The 8,267-nt window shown below is 39.5% G+C and overlaps 1 protein-coding gene across 1 annotated transcript in view; it reads left to right on the top strand.

The window, feature by feature from the left end:
• The first annotated feature begins 1,538 nt into the window (after window positions 1-1,538).
• Window positions 1,539-8,267, top strand: part of RAF1 (Raf-1 proto-oncogene, serine/threonine kinase) — an 81,897-nt gene continuing 75,168 nt past the window's right edge. Inside the window, exon 1 of the mRNA XM_050904732.1 lies at window positions 1,539-1,579. The gene's annotated coding sequence lies outside the window, so the exon portion shown is untranslated. The remainder of the gene's footprint in view (window positions 1,580-8,267) is intronic.

Raw genomic sequence — 8,267 nt, 5'->3', positions numbered from 1 at the left:
GACCAATGCTTTCTCTGTTTTTCTTGATTTGCACTCTTTCTTGGCAACAAACGATTAAGCCTGCCAAAACTTAGATAAATAACGAGGTGAAGTGCGAGGGCAGGAGTTGAGCATTTACCACCTAGCTAAATGAACTTTATTCCCTGGAGGCTGCAGGAGGAACAGTGGTTTAGTGCACTGCATATGGGATGGGCAGTCTGAACACTGTATTCTAATCTGGGCTCTGCTGCTGACTCATCATGTCACCTTTGGGAAATAACTGCCTCAATACGCTTGTTTTTTCTTCCGTGAAGCAGTCACACTCCATTGTAGACACTAGTTACCATACTTACAGATCCTAGAAGAGTTAGGATGAACAGGTTCTCAATCAGATAAACTGGCAATCCTTCATTTTGTTCTCTGCTACAGGAAGAAAGGGCCACAAGTGATAGAAAATTAAAAAGTAAGTTCAAGCAAGGTAATTCAGCTCCTTAGTATCAGAGACCAGATTTATTCCAGTTGCATACCGTGAAAGAGTAAGGTAAAAACCTGACACCTACTCACCAAAGGCTGAGTGGAAGATGGTGGCCCATATTAATCCTCAACAGAACTGGTAGTTGCAGTTATGTGTGTATGAAACGAGCCATCATAACTTGGAAAATCTGACCTGTGAGATTATTGTCAGCAGCGACCTGCTGCCAAGCAGCCTATTCTTATTTATTCCACTAAAGTCAACCTTGCTGACACAAGCCTTTTTTAAAGGCAATCTGCTTTGTGCATGCCAGTCCTGTTACTAGGTTACTAGAGAATGAAATATCTTTGTTTTTTTGTAAATCCCTCTTCTTGCTTTTGAAAGTCTGGTCACACAAATCGGTTGTAGAACAGACCTATTTGCATCTTTGATTTCTATTTACTTACCCCTAACCTTTCCCAGCTATTCTTTACATTTTGATGAACTCTTCTTGCCTCCTTTCCCAAGCCCTGCCGTAAGATAAATAGAGGATTCAGACTGTTTGGTTTTGACCAGTGCCAAGGTTTGCGCTCTCGGCAGCATGCTGATCATGGCTGCAATTCCTGGCTTGCAGGGACTTGGGATCCAGTTACATTTGCTGGCGTCAAGCAGACTCTACAGACCACTGTGAAATACTGAATCTAAAAATAAAAGAGTGAAAAAGTACGAAACCAAAGAAAGCGGGATATTAAAATGCCAGGAAAACTGTAGAAAAGTTTGGAAGAGGCACATAAGCAGTCTCAGGGGAAACCGCTAACATATTGGGGGAGTTTAAATTAAGCCTATGGGTTTGCCTTTTTTAGCTCTGTCACCCATGTGACACTCAAGAGTTCAGCCTGCGGGTCCAGGTATTTCTGCTAACACAAAGAATGCATTAGAGCCTTTTGGAAAGGCAAATCATTCTGACTGTCTCAGTTTCTTGCCTTTGCTCTCCCTAAGAACAGTTAACCCCAGGTGCACTTGGTTTCTGTTTGCACACATCCTCCCAGCTGGGGTCCTGTCTCAGCCTTTGGATTTCTCCTGCAGATCAAAACCGCTACTGATGGTGCCAGCGGGCTCGCTGGGTGTGGGAAGAAGTTTCAGGCTCTGGTGAGTCTCAGGGGCGATGGGGCGGGGGGGGGAATATGATTTTCACAGCTTTTGCAGCGCTTTTAATTGTACAGTGACACATGGAAGATTAGTGAATCTGTGATCCACGCTAAAGGGTCAGGATTAAATACTTGCTGGACCTGCTTCACAAGGTTAAATTAATTAGTCTGAGATGAGATAGAAAAGCCCAAGTGCTATTTCTAAGGGGCATTTTATGAATCTCATATAAAGAATTTGGTGGGAATTTCCTCATTTTCTGAGGAAAAATGTAATAATCTTTGAAATTGTCTTTTCCTATTTAAATATTAAACCAGCACAAGAATTAAGTTTTACCAAGTACAAAGTTGCATTTTTAAGTGCAACATTTGTTGTGACTGTCCTTTCCTGACCAGCACGGTTCCATTTTAGGGTTTCAGACTGCCTGTGTTTGAATTGTTTGTAAAAATTCTTTCTAGATTTAATCGAGGTCTATTTGCAGGAGACTTTATTTCTGCCTCCTTTTTGATGCTTTGAAATTAAAACCATGATGACTGCGAAACTGAGGTTTAAAAGTAGATGTGTGTTTGCATAACAATGTATTATATATACACAATACTAGAGCTCCATGGCTACCCGTAATTGCAGTGATAGTGTATCTGCAGTGGTAGCTCCTTGGAAGTTTGCATGTAGGTCAGAAGTTTCCAAATGATGATTGAGATTATACGTATTATGGATTGCATTTTCCAAGTATGCCACAGTTTAGTCATGGGACTCATTAGCATTCGTGAGAGCTGTGAAGTTTTGCTTCTTCATACTAAACTGAAAGTTCAGCTCCGTGTACCTGAACCAGCCCTGTTGCATGTTGCTGAGATATTGCAATGTCTCATCTTACCTCTTACTTCAGTTTCCTAATGCATTGCTACAACGGAGTCTATTGCAGTGGATGAAGCAACAGGACTCAATACCTTACTTCCTTGGCCTTGTGTGTTAAGCAGTTTTTAGATTTGCTTTGGTTCTTGATCTTAAGTACAGTAGCTCACACTGTGCTTTCTAAAGAAACCTAGAAGTGATCTCGTGCCAGTATTAAGTGGATGTTCAAAACTGCATGGGTATTTTTATTGGGGTTTCTTCTAATACTGTAAGACAAAACCTCTGTTGTCCCAAATGTGTGACCCTGAAAGTACTTCACATGCAGCATTTTATGCAAGTTAATTGTTTTTTAATAGTACAGCTGAAATGAAATGTTAAAACAACATATAACAATTTAAAAGACACAATCCGAGTATTTTAAAAACTGTACTGCTAATTTACATTTCTTCATTTCCCTCATTAACTTTGTAGAAGAAATTTGGACCTATATATTTTAATTTACAGCAGAGGAAAAGCTAATGGAACCATCAGGCAGGCATTTGAAGCTGTTTCACTGTCTCAGGCTGCATGTGTTCTAAACAAAAACCACCTAAAAATAAATATGCAAAATGCCTGCTACTTATGTATATGAACATGGCAGATTCCTTTATAGTTTTGCAGCGCATCAGGTTTGCAACTTAATAGCTGATTAAGTGCACCTTACAGTGAGATATTCTGAGAGTACAAAGGAACTAAACACATGGCTCTATTATCCTACGCAACTCACCAAGTCGGTGAGTCTGATTTAGCGTAATGCAAGGCAGAGTTTGTGTGAGGACTCACAGCCACTATGAAATAGCCAGAAGGCTAAGGTAGGATCCGAACCCCGTTGAGCCAGGCACTGTACCCGTATAGCAGAGGTTCACCTTCTTGCTGTTCAGCCCTGCTAGAGTCCTGTGACACCTCATCCAACTATTGTTTCAGCTATAGAACAAATCCTTTGAGGCCTCTATTTAATAAAGATGAGTGAATAGGCTGAATTCCTCATTAGAACAGAAAACTGTCAAACTCGCCCCCCGAAGATTTAGGTTTTACATTTTTTTCCTAGATAGTCTGAGGTTTAATACATTTCAGCTATTTACTTGGAATTCATTTTAAGGAAGTAACAGTCATTCATATCCTCTGATAGAAAAAAAAATCCAAAGCTTTTTGATGACTGTCCACCGTTGGACAATATCTGGCAGCAGGTCAGAAGTTGCAAGAAAAGCACCAATATCCTCCTTTATCAAAGCCTATGTCAGCTAGGACATTCAGCACACAGGAAGGTCTGGAGTTTCTGCCTGACTCTTAAATTCTTCAGCTGCCTCCAAATCGTAACTTCTCTTAACTCCCTCAGTCTTGTGTGTGTCCCCGTTCTTGTGAAATCCTTCCTCTCACCACTCAGTAAAAATAAGTTATTACATGTGTTGTATGAAACCCTACCCTACCTTTTCTTATAACTGAAACAGAGGTCAAGACAAAAGGTAGGGGACATGAAATACCAATTCCTCTTTTCCAAAATGGGGAACTGAGGCAGAGGCTAAGTAAGTTGCTCAAGGACACACAGTTTCCACTAGTGGTGAGGGAACCTAAACAGACTCACTGAAGCTCGCAGGAAGCTATGAGTAGCACAGAGGAAGAGACAAGCAGGCTTTTGTACCAGAAAGATCCAGTGTAACAGTAGGACAGAATGATGTCAAAATAAACTGATGTTTAGGAGCAGCAGAAAGATAAAGTTCTGAAGGAAGGTCAAGATCAGCAAAAAAGAATTGTAGAAACCTGAAAGATGCTTAGCACAGTCCCATATCTGTTTCAATGTAGTGAGAAAACCAAGCGATAGGAATATCACTTATCTTCTTTCTTCATCTTATCTTCTTTCTGATGTACCTTCTAAGTAAAGAGTAAATGCGTTAAAAGTCTCGTGCAAAGTCTGGGTGTTGTGTTCTGCCTTTATTGCATGTCTCTGAAAACACAAACAGTGATCATGTGGTATGCTCTGGGGAACATGCAAAAGTTCTCGAGAGATTTGATGCAGATGTTTTAAGTTTCAGGGCTTCAACATTTAAACTCTCTCTCCACCATAAGAAAGGATAACGGGCGCAGTCTTGGCCCCTTGCAGCCCAGGTAGAAGCCCATGCTGTTAATTATTTCAGTTTGCTAGGGACTGTAAATGAACACGTGATTCAGCCTGTAAACAAAACCAGTGGATGTCCAGCAAGGGGAACTTTATCAGTCTACAAGATGTCAATAGACATATCCTTAACCAAAGCAATTAACTCACCAAATTTGAAGCACTTGCTTGAAAGGCTGGGCACACTACAGCTTCAAAGAAATAGTTGGAAAATGCTTAACAGAGTAAAGTTTACTATTTTTCCTTCTTGAGCAATTGATTGTTGCTTTTGTATCCATATGGACACAAACACACAATCACCTTAGGGCAGAGACCCAGCATGAAAATTTACAGTCCAAATAATCTGCTGGCAAACTAATAAGCAACAGAAATCAGGATTTAATGTTTGGAAATGTCAAGTGGGCATGGTTATCTATACCACTTGGATGTATAGTGTGTATTATGTGTCATGTTCTCAGACAGCTTTAAAATCTAGCTTACTGTCTTTATATGCTTTATGTAACTCCATCTATTATTCTGTATTTTTCTTTTGCTTGTATGTAGCCGTAAATGTTTCACAGAAGTCAGCTAAGTTTTTGTTAACAGAGTTGTCTAATATAACCCAGGTGCCTCCACATGCGTTTTCACTATTGTCAGCAGCAGGTGCTAGCCAGACTGGCACTGAGAACCATTTAAATGTGTGCACAGACTGCAGTGTAATACCAACATTCTTTGGTTATTGGATGGTCATAGAAACATCAGTAATTCAAGATCTGCAGCGTTGAGCAGTGTTTATTGACCTCTACACTAACCCTGCCACCTTTACCTCTTGCTGTATTTTAGGCTCACATAACCAGTGTAGCAGAGTTAAACTAGCCCTCCAAAGATCCAGGTCACAACTCGCTTTTAGTGGTTTCTGAAGTTATTAACTAAGGTAGCAACAGAGTTCATTTTGTATGGTGTCCTTTATTTTTTGCCTTATTTTAAAGAATGATTGCTGGAGCAAGTTGAATGTGTTGCTTCTTGAGTATTATTGAGGCTGGAAAGCAGCCAGAACAACCAAGGAGCAAAACTTCTAGGCAGTTTTCCATATCTACAATAAAACTCAAGTCTCTAGCAAAGTTATCTAAGGAATCCAGGCTGAGAACAACAAATGAGAAAGGAATGACACAGATAGGGCTGCGCTATAAGGAAAAAAAAGTTAAGCATTTTATGATTGGACAAAGTTTCCTGCACAGTTATATCACTGTATTGTTTTTATTCCTCAGAAAAATCTGAGTCAACATACTGCCACTTCAGCAGCTGCATTCAGATTCTCATTCTCTGGCCACCTGGGTAAATCAAAATGATCTTAGAGAGACAGATCAAAAGCTATTACCCATCCTTGCCCATTCGCATGTGAAATAAACTATGGTCCTCTAGCCAAGGACCAAAATGTTGTGTATACTTCCACCCAGTATTTTAATTATTTGGTGCCTCAGCTATGGTACAATTTGTTGAGTATTGTACCATGCTTCTTTAAGAACGAGAAGACTATGCTTATTGTGTTTTGAATGTTACAGTACACTTCAAGAAAAAAAAAAATTGCTCTACGAGCAGCACCACTAAAGCAGCTTCACTACAGATTTATATGGTCTCATCCATAAAGCACCTTTGCTCCCCACTATAATAAATAAGGTTATCTTAACTGTGTTTCTCATTTCAGTGTCACCCCCATAGGGCAAAAACCTCACATACTGTGGCTAGTTCAGCTTTAGGTAAATGGTGACTGGCCAGCCTGCTATAGTAAACAGTACAGTGTACAATGGTTGGTTTCTGAGTTCTTTCTTTCCTTCAGCTGGGGAATAAAGATGGTTCCTTTTTCTGTCTTCAGTTGCTGACTTCCAAGAAACTTGTAGAAATTTAATTATTTTTGAGACCTTGGCTCATGTGTCAAATATGTTTGAAATTTGGAGCAAGAGATAGCCTGAACCATTACATAAGCTTCCTCTCCTTAGGAAAGCAAGCTAATCAAGATTGTTCCATGAAAAGCCCCACACCCAAATGACTGGAAGTGCATTTTTTTTTTTTTTTACAAACATAGACCTATGCCAAACAATAGCCATCAGAACCCCTTTGCCCAGCGTCCTTTTTCTTGGCAGTGATACATGCTTGTGTTTGACAAGGAAGCACAGTTTGTCATCTGCTTTGAAGAAGGAGTTTACAAGTTAATAGTAATGTCAAGTTATATTCCCAACTTCAATTCAGTTGAATCCAAATCATTAGTAGATTACTATTAATCAGGCTGTAGGACAAAGAATAACAAAATGGAAATGTAGTAAGATTTTTTTTCCGGAATGTTAGGTTACCATACTTTTTCCCTCTAAGCTCCAAAGCTATACTGTATTTCATTTGGTTGGCAAATACCCCATACTTCTTCAAAATCTGAAGCAAAAAGATTGGGATGAGTATTCTGGGCATTCATAGTACGTTAGATTAATATTGTTGGCTATCTACTCTGCATACCACGATTAAGTCAGCACTCCCTCATCTGCTAGCTAGTCTGGATTCTGTTGTTGTAGTTGGTGTGGTTGCTACCTACTTCATTTTGAAGCCCAAATGCTATCTTTTTTTTCTGGTTTTCGCATGTTCCTATAGTCTGGATTGTGCTGTGTGCTGGGGTGCTCTGTGCTCCTTCCAGTACCTCTCTCTAGGTGGAGGAACATGAGAATATTGACTGTACTTTTCCTCCTAAGCACAAAGATACTATATCACTCCTACTGGGAAAGCCAAATGAGGGTAGTGGTGCCATACGTATAAACAAGAGCAGTAGCTGCATACAAAGCCAAAGGATGGACCAGCATTTGCAAGAAAACGAACTGTGTTCCCTTTGCCACTGAACTGATCCTTGCACAAAACCCTATTGTATTTATGCAGTTCTCCCACAAAGGATGTGTTTGGTTTTTTCATTTTTAATCATACTGCACTGGAAGTTTAATTGAATATCTATTCATTTTGATACTCAAAATTATATTAACTTTTACAATCAATTGAATACATGTAGATTCAGTTTGATACTCAAATTTAATACTTGCTCATTTTGAAGGTGTACAGAAGTCCCTGCTTAAAGAACTTCAAGTCTGAGGATCCTTAGCTTGTTGCCTCCTTTGAATATTTCCAACCAGGGATCACTCTTTTCCCCTACCTCAAATTTGGTGAGAATCAGCTTTTGTTACCCTGGAATGTATCAGGTAGCAGTAAGTGTCAGGGGGTTAAGGCAGAAATCTTCTTTCTTTGGAGGCAGCAGAGAAAGATTCCAGAATTCTGTCACAAGGTTTTGTTCTACTCTATCTTGTACCTTATTCATTTGCAGTACAAGAAGAAAGCATAAGTAGTTCCATAAAGAATGTGGACTTTCATTGAAATGGAAGAACACATCCCTCTGGTGCCCAAACACTCTGGTATGTGGAATGATTGTTTGGTTAGGGAAAAAAAAATAAAATAAATCAAAGTTTTGGCAAGCCCTGGTTTTGCATGCCCCAAACACCAGATAGACACCTGCACAAATATTGTTTGCATACAAATACAACTGTGTACACAGAAGTCTGGAAAAAAAATCTAAAAGCTGAACCACGCTATAGAAGCCAAGCCCCAAATCTCCATCTTTTACAGTATGTCATTATTGAAATAGTGATAGTTTAAAGTAATTGTATTAAAGGAAGAAATAGAACA

This window comes from Gymnogyps californianus, chromosome 13, assembly GCF_018139145.2.
Source record: "Gymnogyps californianus isolate 813 chromosome 13, ASM1813914v2, whole genome shotgun sequence".
NCBI classification, from domain to species: domain Eukaryota; kingdom Metazoa; phylum Chordata; class Aves; order Accipitriformes; family Cathartidae; genus Gymnogyps; species Gymnogyps californianus.
The sequence above is the reverse complement of the archived record's forward strand: the minus strand, read 5'-3'. Positions and strand labels throughout refer to the sequence as shown.